The following is a 14,727-nucleotide window of genomic DNA, read 5'->3' as shown; positions in this document are numbered from 1 at the left end:
GATGGAGGTGCGTCAATCAATGTCATGAGTGAAAAAACAATGAAAGATGCTGACTTAAAGTTGTCTTCTACTAACTCTCCCTATCGCATCAAACTTGCTGATAATACTAGGGTGAAAACCTTAGAAATTGTCAGGAATTTGGGAGTGGATGTATGTGGTATTTCTGTGCCTACAACTTTCCAGGTCATTCCTTACAAAGCATGATGCTAGGGCTTACCCATTGATATTGGGTAGGCCATGGCTTTACCAAGTGAAGGCAATTCAAAAGTGGGAGACAAGTGATCTTATTCTACAAGGTGAGAGTAAGAAAGTCCACTACAACATCAAGAGTCGTCGCAAGAAAGTGGTAAGAGGTGAACCTTCAACTTTCGAAAGTTCAGAGTCAGAGTCATCCGATGAAGAGGAGACAAGTGGTAGCTCCGAGGATTCCATCTCAAAAGGGGAGGTGGAGGGAGTTGCATTTGGTCTTTCCCTCAGAGGGGATGCTAAAGACAATGGAGCCTTGGAAGGGGAAGCTTCTTCAACCATGTTCAAGAAAGGAGATGTGGGCCTCACTAGTCTTCACCAACAGAATGAACTTCTTCTTGATGAGTCCATAGCAGGTACTGAAAGGGAGAATTACTTAAAAATGTTGGATGGATTTTCTAACCTTTTTGTAAACAGCTATTCACAAGTATGCCAAGTTACCCTAGTAGAGCACAAGATTGATCTCAAGCCCCAAAGTAAGCCAGTGGTATAGCGGCTAAGGCATTTGGGAGTAGTGCAAGCAGAGGTGCTTAAGAATGAGGTAACTAATTTGCTTGAAGCTGGATTTATTTTTCTAGTAGAGAACTCAGAGTGGATTTTCCCAGTTGTTGTCACTCCCAAAAAGGGTGGAAAAAGCGTGTGTGTGGACTTTCGCTCTCTGAATGCATGCACAAAGAGGGATTATTATCCTCTCCCTTTCATGATGAGATTTTGGATCAAGTTACAGGTCATGAGTTGTATTCAGTGTGTGATGGATACTCTGGATACTTTTTCAGATTCGAATTTGTGAAGAAGATCAAAGGGAAACCTCATTTATCACCCCTTGGGGAGTGTATGCCTATAGGGTGATGCCATTTGGCTTGACCAATGCACCAGCAACTTTTCAATGCTTCATGGGTCAGGTATTTGCACCTTACTTGGGAAAGTTTATAAGGGTATTTTTGGATGATTTTTGCATTTATTCAAGCCGCATGGACCACTTGGAAAAGTTGAGGTTGGACTTGCAAAGTATTGATGATGCAAAAGGGTGTCTTAATCCTGGAAAATGCCGCTTGGCAGCACGAAGGAAGGTGGTTCTCTTGGGACATGTTATCTCAGAAGAAGGCATAGAGATGGATCCTGAGAAGGTGTAGGCAATTGTGGCCCTCCCACCACCTACCAATGTAAGGGAGGTAAGGAGGATTTTGGGTAAAACAAAGTATTACCAACGCTTTGTTGACATGTTCTCTGAGAAGATGTATCCTATAAATCTGTTAACAAAGAAGAATGTTTCTTTCCAATGGGGGCCCGATCAAATTCAATCTTTTTGTTTGCTCAAGGAATGCATGAGTCAAAGTCCAATTGTGCAGCCTCCTAGGTGAAGGGAGGACTTTTATGTGAACCCAAGTGACTCATCACATTCAGTGGGGTGCTATACTCTTGCAAAAGGGAGAGCAAGGGTGTATGCAACCAGTGTATTATGCAAGCCGACAACTCACTGATGCAGAGGAGAGGTATCGTGAAATGGAGAAAGGTGGTTTGTCTCTTGTTTTTGCAGTAAAGAAGTTCAAGTCATACTTGTTATCTCGCCCTTTTTTCTTCCTCTTATCTCAACCTTCTTTACAATTCTTGGTCATCCGTAAACCCAATCCTGCAGGAGGGAAATTTGCAAAGTGGATTTGCGAGCTTCAAGAATTCTCTCTCACTTTTATTACAGAAAACACCACTAGGGCCTCTCTTGCAGATTTGCTTACAAGGAAGGAAGAGGAAGAAGGAACAGGAACAAATGAAGAAGTATATGAAGATTTGGAGACACCACCAAGCTTTCACTATGCATTTTGATGGAGCCTTTAGCCCTTCCAGGCAATGTGGGGTTGGGGGGGATAGTTTTATTTGATCTAGAAGGAAAAGAGGTAGGGACCAAGGGTAGGGAGTTTCCAAAGGCTATATCAAATAATGTGGCTGAGTACAAAGGATTAATTTGGGGATTAGAAGATTGCATAAAAGATGGAATTAAAGAGGTAGAGGTTAAAGGGGATTCACAATTGGTTATCTGACAAATGAAAGGAGAATATAAGGCAAAGATTCCTAATCTCCAAGAATTATAAAAGGGCAATGGAGTTAAAAGAAGCTTTTGAGTTTTGTAAATTTGTGCATGTTAACAGGAAGGATAATCAAAAGGCTGACGAATTGGCTACTAAAGCTTTGGCTTCTTTCAAAGTAGCTATTCTTGCATTAATGGATATAGGTTGGCCTGAGCTCCAAGATGTTCAACACTATTTAGATACAGGATACTTCCCTCCTGGATTGAATCCTCAACAGAAGCAAAGGCTCACAAGGAAAGCTCATCCTTACACAATTCTAGGGGATGTTCTTTAGGATAAGATTCTTAGGAGGGTAGTGAGCCTGGACGAATCTAAAAGGATTATGGAATTATGTCATGAATGTTCAGGTCACTTTGCCTCAGCCAGCACAACTCGAAGGATCCTTAACACAGGGTATTATTGGCCTCGACTCAGCAAAGATGTCTATGAGTGGTGCAGAAGCTGTGAAGTATGCCAGGTATATGGGCATAAGCAATTGGTTCCCGGACCCTTAAACCCTATTCCAGCATATGGTCCATTTGAAAGGTGGGGATTAGATTTTGTGGGCCCACTTCCTCGTTCCTCACATGGAAAGTATTACATATTGGTGGCCACAGATTATGCAACAAGGTGGGCAGAAGCAAAGGCCATGGCCAATAATAAAGCAATGGCTGTGGCATCCTTTCTTAGGGAATACATATGTGCCCGATTTGGGTGTCCATTAGAAATCCTTACAGATGAGGGGAGGTCTTTTAGGAATGACTTGATTGAAGCTTTGGTGCAGGAATTAAAAATAAAGCATGCTATGTCAACTCCCTATTATCCCCAATGTAATGGTTTAGTAGAAAAAACTAATGGGACTGCTTTGTGGATCTTTGTCTAAGCTAGTGGATACTATGAAGAGAGCCAGAGCCTAGCAGAGAGTATAAACAAGATTTTGTGTACTATCTTGAGATGAAAACTTTGGAAGTAAGTCGAACGGACTGGGAGCATAAGCTAACAGTAGCCTTATGGGCATACCGAACATCATATAAGATAGTGACGGGATACACTCCCTTCCGTCTAGCTTACGGTGTTGAGGTAGTAATGCCTATGGAATACCTTGTTTCGAGCTTAAGGATTGCAGTGCAAGAACATCTGACAGAGAATGCATTAGTTGAAAGGCTAATCGATTTAGAGAAGCTTGATGAGACCAGACTAATTGCATCACATGGACTCATGGTCGAAAAACTACAAAGAAAACATTGGTTTGACAAAAACTTGAAACAAAAAGAATGGAAACGGGGGACCTTGTCCTCATGTATGGTGTAGGGAGCACTAGAAAACAAAAACTCAAGCAGAGGCCTAGGACCCTTTTGAGTGTCTGAGATCACACCTTAGCGGTCGGTTAGAATTGAGACAATTGAGGGCGTACAGATGGAGGGTTCTGCCAATGGGAGCAAACTTAAAAAATATTTTGGACCACTGACCCAAGAGATGCTCTTGTAAGAACATCTCTTAAAACAACAAAAGCAGCTCGCAAAAGAAAAAATCTAGCAAGCTCAAGAAGAGGCTAAGGTAAGGGAGGCCAAAGCCAAACAAATACTCCAAAAGAGAATGTTGCACGTGAACATGGCTTCACTAACTCTCCTAGACGAAGAGGAACTAAACATTGAGCCAACATGACTCACGGTGGGACTCTCTACTACGGCTAAATGTCATGCAACAAGCATTGCATTGATATATACGGGATCAAGTCATAACCTGATCTCATATGAGACATGGGTAGCCTTAGATATACCATACCTTGAAACTACCAACACACAAGTACGCAGTGTGCACTTGACAACTACAAAAGTTGAGACATTTTTAAGTGTTAACATTTCCATTAGAAATAATTCCTTGGTTGGGAAGGTGTTTGTCATGCCTGCAGGTTCCATGGAAGAGGAAATTATCCTAGGACGATCCTAGATTTGTGCCAGCAACTGTAATATCCAATGGGAGAAAAGGACAACATTGCTGAACGAGGGCAATAATGTCATATCCGTACCCTTATGGAGCTCGATAAACATAGGGAAACAGGCCATGATTGAGGAGATAGAAACACCAAGCATGGTGACATCAACTCATAAATAAAAAAAGGTAGCAATTTTGCAATCCCTATGCAAAAAGCAACCCAAGTCATAGGGCACACAACATTGGGTGCCTAAGGTCAACTCAGAAACCAGCTCCACAAGGAGGAGAAGGGGGTCAATAAGGAATCAACAAGAAGGGTTCAAAAGGGAGATAAGGAACATAAATGGTCTTCGTAGATAAGCATTCATAAAGCAATGGGTTTGAAAGGACTTGCTCATGGCACAAGGTTACTATCAAGGTAATACAATAGTATGGGTGCCTAAACTCCACCCAGTGGTCACCATTACACACACCTCCGAATACAAAGGAAAGGGTAGTAAAGGCATTTAAACAAACTCCCAACTAAAACCAATGCTAAGAGTGCACAAACATTGGTGTGGAGGAAGAAGCCAACGCAACACGATGGGTGAAATATAGCCAAACCAATACCTGTAACCACCTCGATCAAGGAGTTGGACAAGGACCTTGAAAGGAGAAAAAAGAAGGTTCAACAAATGGACATTGATGCAAGCCCCAATCCACAGGACTCGGTAGAAAAACTATTCAGTTGGGTGGAGGGAAGAATTAAGCACTCCCACACGGAGTTAAAATGCTTGCCCAACAACACCTACCCAGAAGTGCCAAAGTACCACCTTGGTTTCCATGGCAAATAAAAAGATGAAGGTATCCATTAGTCTCAAAATGGATACAATGTAAAACTGGGTATCATTCACTCCTTTAAATGCATGCTTGAATGATCAATCTTGCACACACATGATCCAAAAAAGTTCATGCCATGAACTGGCATAAAAAGGTTCACGCCGTGAACCGATCTAAAAAGGTTCACATCATGAACAGATCCAAAACAGTTCATGCCGTGAACTGGTGCAGAACAGTTCATGCCATGAACTGGTCCGAAGTGCTTCACGTCGTGAAATCGTTACTTTTTTTGGACCAATCGTAGGATGACACGTGACATTCTTCATTAAGGCAGCCTCCCAATCCGACGGCTATGCCATAAATTCAAAATTCTTTCCTTTTTTCGATCGCCTATCATCGTGTGCACAAACGCAATCTCGCCTTCCTTGCATCACCTCCCTTCTCGCTTCTTCAAGTTCGGTCACCTACATATATTGAGGTGGGAGCTTGGGCCTTTCTTTGTTTTTTCTTTTCTTTTCTTTCATATTTACAAACATTGATCATAATAAATTAAATTCTTGGGACAAACGATGTCTTTGTATGTTGAACAAAGTTCTTGCATTTTGAACAAAGGTCTTATATTGTCAATCAAAGTCATCATCATTAATTGCCTTGTGATCATCCTTACACAAAACTTTGCTATGCGGTCTGATCCAATCAAATTTATAAAAAACAAAAGACATAAATACTTCACAAAAATGGCCAAAAACTTGCAACCTCATAGAAATGGCCAAAAACCTGCAGTCACGGCTACGGCCAAAACCTGCAACCTCACGGAAATCTGTTTGATGGATTTCCTTCTCACGGGTTTCCGTCTCACGGAAATCCACCTCACGAAAATACCTCTCATGAAACTAAATCTCACGGAAATCCGTCTCACAGATTTCCTTCTCACGAATTTTCGTCTCACAGAAATCCAACTCACGGATTTCCATCTCACTCCAACTCACGGGTTTACCCCGGTTCACGGGATTACCCCTCATGACCTGCACTTTCACAACTTTAACACCTGCACTTTCACGATACTTAATTCGACCTTGTCAATATCACAAACTAACATACCTTGTTTATTGCTCACACCACTAACACCCTTCTCATCACAATTAACCTTCTTGCCTGGAAAAAAAAAGAAAATAGACAACAACAAGGAGTGGCACATTCCCCACCAGTCTATAGATTGATCTTTTTTACATGTACAGATGTTGACCTCAGACGACCCAGAAGTCGTAGAGACCCATTGGGTAACACAGGCCAATGCTACAAGATCCCTGGTGAGTCAAAAGGAAAGACCAACACGAGGCCCAAAGATGAAATACCTGGGTCCATACGCCAAGGCTTTCCATGGTGCCATCATCAGCAAAAGGAGATCCAAACATCACATGGAAAGGTGGCCTTGCAATATCATAGCCCAGAGTGCCTCCACATTCTGGAAGAGGCAGAAGTGAAAGACAAGCTGGAGAAGGTGGCAGGATGGCATAGGTTCTCCCCTCGGAACATCAATACAGAACTTTGTGCAGAATATATAAAGACGTATGACAAAGCCACCAAGAGGGGGACAATAACAAAAGCCAATGGCACCACAAAACAAGTAATGATCATAGAAGAGTTAATATTAACCAAGTACAAACCTTGCAAGAACACCTAACAGTGCGGCGGATGCCACACATAGGGATGTGATCATGAAGAGTTTAAAGGTAACCTAGGAGAGCAAGAGGCCAGGTACCAAGCGACGCTGGAAAACAATAATTTGGTTCTCAGCCAAACTATTGTACAAAGAATTAAAGAGAATATGGATCTGAAAGCGCAGCTGGAGCAGGCTAAAGAGAAACTTTAGAAGGAAGTCACCCATAGCCAAGAGCTAGCAGCCATCCATGCCCAGCAGGTATAGGAGCTCCAGTACACTTCCTTAGCCAAAGAAGAAGAGCTATAATGCCAGATCCGAATGCTATCCTTAAGTCTGAAGGAAGCAAAAAGTAGAATGACCCACTTACAACAAGAAAGAGAACATAACAACAAGGCAATTGCGGAGAAGGTAAGAGCGCTTAATGACACCATTAGCACCAATCAAGCTGAAATGCAGAGAATCATGATTGCACACCTAGAAGTAATGGCGCAAGTAACCCAACAACAACTACACGACAGTCAAAGATTGGCCGCCGAAAGACTTTAAATAATCACAGAGGCTCAGGGAAGGGAAGCTACTGCCAGACGTGCACAAGAGGAAGTAACAAGGCACTTCGAGAAGCTTGATGCTGCCAGAATGGTCAAAGAAACAGCTATATCAGACCTCCTCAGCACCAAGGGCTCTCGTATACAAGAATTGGAATGACAACTGGCCATACAAGACCGAAGTCAAAGACAAGAACCTGCAGATGAAATGCGCCTACTCCTTGAGCGAGCCTCAGAGATAGGTCAGGTTTGTGAGTAACTCCTCGGGCCCCTCCTCAAACTCTTACTCTTTTTTTGTCTACACTAACCCTCTCATTGCTTCAATATGATATAAATCTGTTTGAGGACCTAAGCCTAGGAGAACTAACACTCATTAAGCAAAATATTAAACATGATATTGATCCCACTATCATTATGGGAATTTTTTGAGGGGATGTATTAACTAATCCACTTGATATTTACTTTTATCCCTTACACCCTATTGTGCTAAAGCTTCATAGTTGGTGTCGGGTGCTCCAAAACTCTAAAATCCTGGACAATAGTGTTAAAAAATTAGACATGTTTGTTCCATTTGAGCCAACTCCGAAGGATTCTACCAGAGGTCTACTCAGATGTCACACCAACAAAGCAACATTATGTACTATACCCTCTTCGAGCACCTCGCCCGAAATTAGAAGAACTGCTACCTTTGGTTGGAGAGGGCACCTTGTGGTCTAACCTGGCATTGCACACCAAGTTAGCCAATCCACAATTGGCTGATCTGTTGGAAATCAGAATGGTAACATTTATGATCAGTTATTGCTTTCGGAGGTGGAGGAAGGCTCACCCAATCCACACAAGAGGGGGATATACAACAATTATCACAGATGATGCACACCCCAAGTTGGAAGATTTTGGCATATAGCCAGACTAGAGAAAGGAGTTCCTCACAATTCCAGAATACAACCATGAATATATGTGTGCGCCACTAACTCAACGGGTTGACCCCTTGTACATGCCACTAAAGAGGAGATGGACACCTCTGGAATTTCAAGAGGCCAAGTAGCAAGATTCACATGTCTGTTATAACTTCCCAATCTTCATGCCAACTACATTTACATACATAAGGGAACAAAGAAAGCAGATGTTGAATTGGATATAGGCATGGCGCCATATCCCGGACCCAGCAATAGTGTCCACTATTAGATTCTTAAAATTGGTCGTGGTCTTGATCAATCAACCCAAGGAACAATATGATGGGTATGATGCTGAGTAGCTACAATTTGACATGAATCAAGGTCCCTCTCACAGAGGCATGTTACTGTACTATCATTGCCTAAGGTGTCTTCCTGCCTACATGCATGTCACATTCGAGGACATGGTCGACACCGGGTTCTGGAGATCACACTCAACATTTAGAAGAACTCTCAAAAAGATTCAATCACATTGTAACTTCTACAGTCGCAAGTTTGGTGACAAGGTCTTTCAACCTTGGTAGTAACAGGTTCTGTGAGGACAAAACCTGCATCAGGTAGGGGGGATGTTAATCCCATTTTGGATTAAGTATGCTCCTCCAATTGAGGACATTAATAAGTGTCATGCAAAGGCATTATAAAAGTTATACATTATGAGATATTGGCCACCCAAGGCCTTAGTTAGGTAAGTTTTTGGCGCCCAAGTGTGAATAAGGGAATTGTATACAAGACATTTTCTCATAATAATGAATAGACACAATCCCCCTTTTTGCTATTGAGAGCTCTTCTTTGTGTCTTGAGAGAGATTGAGAGAGAGCATTCTAGCACTTGTGCCTCTTCTATGCTTGTATGATGTTGTATTCTTGTGTTGGAGAGTGAGAGAGAGTGATTTCCTTATGCAATGGTGCGAGCAGCTACGGTGACAGCGTGGAGGTGGAGCTTCTCAAGTGAGCTTGGAGGCCTCAAGGGACTCAAGTTTGAAGCATTGGTAAGTGCCCTATGATAGTTGTGTTCTATTGCTCTTCCCTTCGGTGAATGCATTGAGTTTCCTCTTAGAGGTGTGGTAGCCCATAACACTTTCCCAACTCATCGAGCAAGGATTTGTACGCCCTAGTAGCTCTCCTTGTGGAGCATTCGTTCTTTGCCAAAAGAAGGACAACTCTCTTCGTCTCTGCATTGATGATCAAGGGCTAAATCAAGTCAAATTCAAGAACAAGTATCCTATCCCTCGCATCGATGAGATTCTTGACAGGTTTCATGGGGCCAAGGTTTTCTCAAACATAGACTTGAGGTTTTCTACTACCAGATCAGAGTCAAGGAAGCATATATACCTAAGATAACTTTCAATAACTGTTATGGCCACTACGAGTTTACTGTAATGTCATTCGGGTTAACCAATGATCTTGCAACTCTTTCAACCGCCTAATGCAAGATATATTTTGTCCCTACTTGGATGAATTTATGCTTGTCTTTTTTGATGACATTTTAGTCTACTCCAAGTCGGTGGAAGATCATGAGGATCATGTACGTAGAGTTCTGCAATTACTGTGTAGACATAAACTCTATGCTAAGAAAAGTAAATGTACCTTCTTTGCTCACCAGATTGAGTATCTTGGATTCATTTTCTCCCAAGATGGTATCTCAGTAAATCCCACCAAGGTCAAGGATATATTGGAATGGTCACCCCCTAATTCAGTCTGCGAAGTTCATGGATTTTGGGGAATCGTAGGATGGTATAGGATTTTCATCAAAGATTACTCCCTAGTAGCTGTACCCTTGACTGATCTTCTTAAGAAGGATTGCAAAATCATGTGATTACCAATCCATCAAGTCAGCTTTGATCAACTCAAAGCCATCATTACCTTAACACTAGTCCTGAAACTTCATGATTTCACCAGGGAATTTGAGGTGGTTACTAATGCCAGTAATCTAGCACTTGGTGGTGTCTTAGCCCAAGAAGGAAGATCGATGGCTTATACTTCTCACAAGCTGAAACAATATGAGGCCAACTATGCCACCCATGATTTGGAACTCTTAGCACTTGTTCATTGCAAGCTAAAACAATATGAGGCCAACTATGCCACCCATGATTTGGAACTCTTAGTAGTTGTTCATTTGCAATCTGAACAATATGAGACCAACTATGCCACCCATGATTTGGAACTCTTAATAGTTATTCATTGCAATCTGAACAATATGAGACCAACCATGCCACCCATGATTTGGAATTCTTAGCAGTTGTTCATTACCTCAAGTTATGGAGACATTATCTCCTAGGGCACAAGTTCTAGCTCGTTACCCAACCACAAGAGTCTAAAGTGGATCTTCACCCAGCCTAACCTCAATATTAGCCAGAGAAGATGGGTTGAAATCCTACAAGAATTTGACTTCAACATCAAATTTCACCTTGGGAAGGATAATGTGGTAGCAACAAATGCACTTAGCCCGCAAATCTTTCTTAAGTGCAATCTCGATGCCAAATGATCCCATATTGGTCAAGGTGAAAGAAGTCTCATTTCATAATCCTGATTGCCAAAGGATGGTAAACTTAGTCAAAGAAGGAGGAACTTCAGAGAAAGAGAAAAATCTAATCTTTACCCATGATGGGTGCCTCTACTTTAATCAGAGGCTATGTATTCCTAAGGATCCTACCCTAAAGAAGCTAATCCTCCACGAAGCTCATGATAGCCCCACTGCAGGGCACCCAAGCTATGCAAAGACCTTGAATGCTCTAAGGAGGATCTATGATTAGGCAGGCTTGAAAAATGACGTCCTTTGATACTTGAAGAATGTCTCTCATGTCAAAGGATCAAAGTTGAAAGAGTCAAGATGCTTGGGAAGCTTCAACCCTTGGATATCCCTAGTTCTATGGGCCCAGACTAGTGTGGTAAATAAGCCCACCCTAGCACGTAGACATCCCTCTGAGGAGCGGGAGGATCAAGTGACGAAGCTTGATAGGGCGACATGTCGGCTTGAGTCCTTGCCGATTGCCAATGTCGAGGCGTATGGTCCCATAGGGATTGCCTAGTCTATGGAGACCGGAAGGCCAAATTCTAGATTATCGGTGGAATAAAATAAGCCTTGATCTAGATATGGATAGATTTGAACATTGTATCTATTTTTAATTAAATCCCTTGTTTTCAAGTATTATTGTATCATTGTTAAGTGGTTGTTTTATTGAACATTATCTAAGGTCTCTAATTAAGGAACTTGTTTATATATGTTGCACATCATGGTAGGACTAATTAGAAGATAAAATTGATACGTGAGTTGGGTGGAAAGTGGGATGCCTTGACAATACCATCCTATGGACAGGTGGACCCGATTAGTCAGGTAGCTTTCCAACAAAACTAATTGAAAGCTTTAAATTAGGTAAGTAGGTCCTTGGGCAACTATACTCTAGAGGATTAGGCCAGCTGTGCCTCGCGTAGATGGAGAAAAAAGCATTGTTTCTAGGAATCAAGAATAGAGGTTGCCCAAGTTAAGGTCAATCACTCTATGGGTGATTTGATTTTAAGAGTCATTTAGGAGACCATGCTCCCCCTTTACAGGATAGAACTAGGTCTTACCTATTAGTCATATCCTCGCATCTTTACACGGTCGAGGTGTCAATGAGTAGGAAATTTTTCTTTTGTTAGACTTTGTAGACTATCTTAAGGTTTCCCCTTTTTAGGTTGGTGGACCTTACAAAGGTGATCTCTATCAAGAGAATATACCTGATGTTTATATGTGATAGTCCAAAAGATGGCATCAAGAGAGTATACCTGATGTTTATATGTGATAGTCCAAAAGATGGCATCAAGAGAGTATACATGATGTTTATATGTGATACCTATCAAGAGAATATACATAGCCCAAAAGGTTTCCCCTTTTTTGGTTGGGGGACCTTATAGAGGTGATCTCTATCAAGAGAGTATACATGATGTTTATATGTGATAGTCCAAAAGATGGCATCAAGAGAGTATACATGATGTTTATATGTGATATTCCAAAATATGGCATTGATGATGTATGTATGCTAGTTAAAAAAGATAGTATACATGATGTATGTACGTAATAGTCTAAAAGATAACATTGATGATTAGGAGGGCTACCCCAAGTTTTGCATGTATAATGGAAATTAGGGGACTAAAGGATTATGCATGAGAGATTCATCACTTGTAGTCTTTCTATGCTTCTCCATGTGTCCTTCCCTAGGTCTGGTTCCTAAAGGTTGCCCCATACATAGGCAATGGTGGGCATACAAGAGTGTCAAATAGCCAATATTTTGTTCACAATTCTTGAAAGTGTGTTTGAATGCATTGACTCTCTAGGCAGGCTAAGAAGGCATGTCTGTGTGCTAAGGCGATCTATGGAAACTATAGTCATACAAAACTTGGGGCCCATGAAAGTGACCTCTAGGTGGATATATCTATTCACAATCTCTACTAGGGCCCCTCTAAAAGAGAGCTTAGATAGTTGTGCTGTAACAACGTGTGATGTAACCACATGATGTGTTCAATCCGTTACCTTGGATTTGCCAAGATTTATTGCGAGGTCTCTCTCCACCTCTCCAAAATCTATCTAGTGCATCCAAGTGTGTTTGCATCCCCTTAGATAAATTTACGATGAAGATAATAACACCATTATTATAGAGCAATATGAGCATTACTATTTGGGTGGCTCTCAATGAAGACTCCAATCTCATCAATGTAGAGCTCAAAGAGTGTAGGTGAGAGGTAGGAACATTGCTTGAATCTAATAGTGCTTCTTGAGATCCTGATTAGAGGTGAGACATCCCCTAGTACTCGCTCATATAGCCCCCCATATGGTCTCATGTGCAAACCAAAGTGTTTGCATCCTTTCTACTAAGTGGTGGTACGGGATGGAATCAAAGGTGTTGCAAAAATCAATAAAACAACAATATATATGTTTACCTTAGATGATGGCCCGCAAGTGATGATATGATCAATGGTAGAGAAGTTCCTCATGCTTGGCCAACTACCCTATCTCTTCATGATCAAGGGTAGAGAAGTTCCTTGTGCTTGGCCAACTACCCTATCTCCTCATGAAAAAATCAATAGAACAACAATACATATGTTTGCCTTAGATGATGGCCCGCAAAGTGAAGAAATGATCAAGGTTAGAGAAGTTCCTCATGATTGGTCAATCATGATAGTCATGTAGTTATTGGGGTCCACTAAGTCTCTTGCTCCCCTAGAGCCCATATAGCACCCACGTGCGGATGCTCTGAGGGCTCTTGGGGAGCACCATGAGTGCACCCCATTGGAGGGGAGATAAAAAATTGCCATCTCTTGATAATTTCTTTTCCATAAAATACCTCCTCATTAGCTGCATCAACATAGTTCTACGTGCAGATGCTCTGAGGGCTCTTGGGGAGCACCATGAGTGCAGATGCTTTGAGGGCTCTTGGGGAGCACCATGAGTGCACCCCATTGGAGGGGAGATAAAAAATTGCCATCTCTTGATAATTTCTTTTCCATAAAATACCTCCTCATTAGCTGCATCAACATAGTTCTACATCCATCTAATTTGTTGTGGTTTTCTTATTTAGTTTTCTCACAATGGTTATGGCTCTTAAATGTGCTCCAAACAAATGTCATCGCTAGGTTTTAAAGCATGGAAGAGGTGAGTAGAGCCTCCTTTTTATGATATTTCTCAACTAGAGTTAAGATCTGTGAATAAAATTGGGATGTGATTTTGTGATGTGACTGTAATGTAGGAAGTGGAATGAACTTAGGGTCTGGGCCTATCTCCCTAGCACATTTTGGAGACCAAGAGGCCTCGTCTTACATCATGGCGAATAGTTCTCTCAAGAAACAAGGGGTGTAGGCTAGGCGTTGTCCATTTATTTATGATGAGGCAGAAGTGCAGGGAGACTCAAATGTGCTCTTTGTTGGGTGTCCTAGTGTGACAATGGCACCGACCCATGACATTGGTTCTCTAGCCTTCGAGGAGTCTAGTCACTACACTAGAGGTTGCCTTTGATGAGACCGATGGTGATATCGAGCCCAATGGGGAGATATGAAGCATTGTCGTCAGATGGGTAAAAAAGTCCCTTTGGGTCTTATGCAATATGTGTTGGGATAGTTCTATGTGAGGTGGACCAGTGAGCCTCCCTTGGTGCCTCTTTGTCATTCGGTTGTTGCCAATGAAGCTATCAGACTGGCAATTAATGATGATGCATGGCTCATCCACTTATTTAATGTGGCGGGCTACATGGAAACCATGGGGTTTTTTATTGTGTCAATTAAAGGTCCATATGGTGAATCAATGCCTATCTCTCCATAGACTACTGATGGATGGGATCCAATTTGGAGGAGGCTTAGTAAAGCATTCGAGAGACAGAGCTTACAGATGAATGAGAAGAATTGTGTGGTAGTAGGAAGCTTTTTGTGTGGGAAGGAAAACCACCGTTTGAAGGCATGGATAAAGAGGATTGTAGATTGTAAGTGTCTACTTTGGTTCTTTATTTTTTTGCCAAGTATATGTGGTGCAAAAAT

Source organism: Cibotium barometz, chromosome 11 (assembly GCF_041138505.1).
Source record: "Cibotium barometz isolate CiBa-2024 chromosome 11, ASM4113850v1, whole genome shotgun sequence".
NCBI lineage: Eukaryota > Viridiplantae > Streptophyta > Polypodiopsida > Cyatheales > Cibotiaceae > Cibotium > Cibotium barometz.
The sequence above is the reverse complement of the archived record's forward strand: the minus strand, read 5'-3'. Positions refer to the sequence as shown.